Source organism: Morone saxatilis, unplaced genomic scaffold (genome assembly GCF_004916995.1).
Source record: "Morone saxatilis isolate NCDOM2014 unplaced genomic scaffold, NCSU_SB_2.0 Contig4, whole genome shotgun sequence".
Taxonomy (NCBI): domain Eukaryota; kingdom Metazoa; phylum Chordata; class Actinopteri; family Moronidae; genus Morone; species Morone saxatilis.
In genome coordinates, this window is record NW_023339984.1 from 12,001,223 (window position 1) to 12,001,977 (window position 755).

The window sequence follows — 755 nt, forward strand, 5'->3', positions numbered from 1 at the left end:
CACACTCACCTCTGTTAATGTAGTTGTGTGCTAGACCTGAGTTGGCCGCCACACACAAAGCAAAAAGGATGTCTGGACTAAACTGTTACGGACTGTGGAAGAGGGCTATAGAAGTATCAGAAGAGCTGTGAAGCAGGATTTTGTATTGACAGTGTGTGCGGCTGAGGAGGCAATACATTTATGTTGATTAACTGAGCTGTGGTGCTGTATTGTGTTTACAACCTGGTTCAGGCTGGTACAGGCTGTAAACATGTTTATTTCTGCTGTAAAGTTGGGCATTTTACAACAACAATTTCGGTATCTAATCGCTAAATACTCTGTTTATGACATTTTAACATTAAGTCTTGCCCCTGACATTTACCCCCAATATTATAATGAACATTGAAAACAATAAAAACTCAACTGAAACTGACTGAAACTAAACTGAATGGAAAACTAAATAAAAAGAAAAAATAACGAAAAAATACAAAACTATAATGACTTTGTTTGGGGGTTTAAATAAATGTGATTTTTTTTTACCACAATTCTACATTATAATTTCCCATTTATTGGTGTCAAGTCACAACAGCCAGTGATTGTTGGCTGTTTGTAGCAGGTGCAGATGGTCTGTAAGTTATTTTTAGCCAATTAAGTGATTGGCTAAAAATAAATATAAGGAAATCCTTTACAGAAAAGGTTCATAATCAATACTCTGATTGTCTCTTAGACAAAAAGTGAAACTACAGACCAACCTGAGGCTGTTTGTGCTTCTCTGT

At 36.0% G+C, this 755-nt stretch overlaps 1 pseudogene; it reads left to right on the forward strand.

The window, feature by feature from the left end:
* LOC118338462 overlaps positions 1-755 on the forward strand; it is a 22,582-nt pseudogene that overhangs the window by 16,072 nt on the left and 5,755 nt on the right.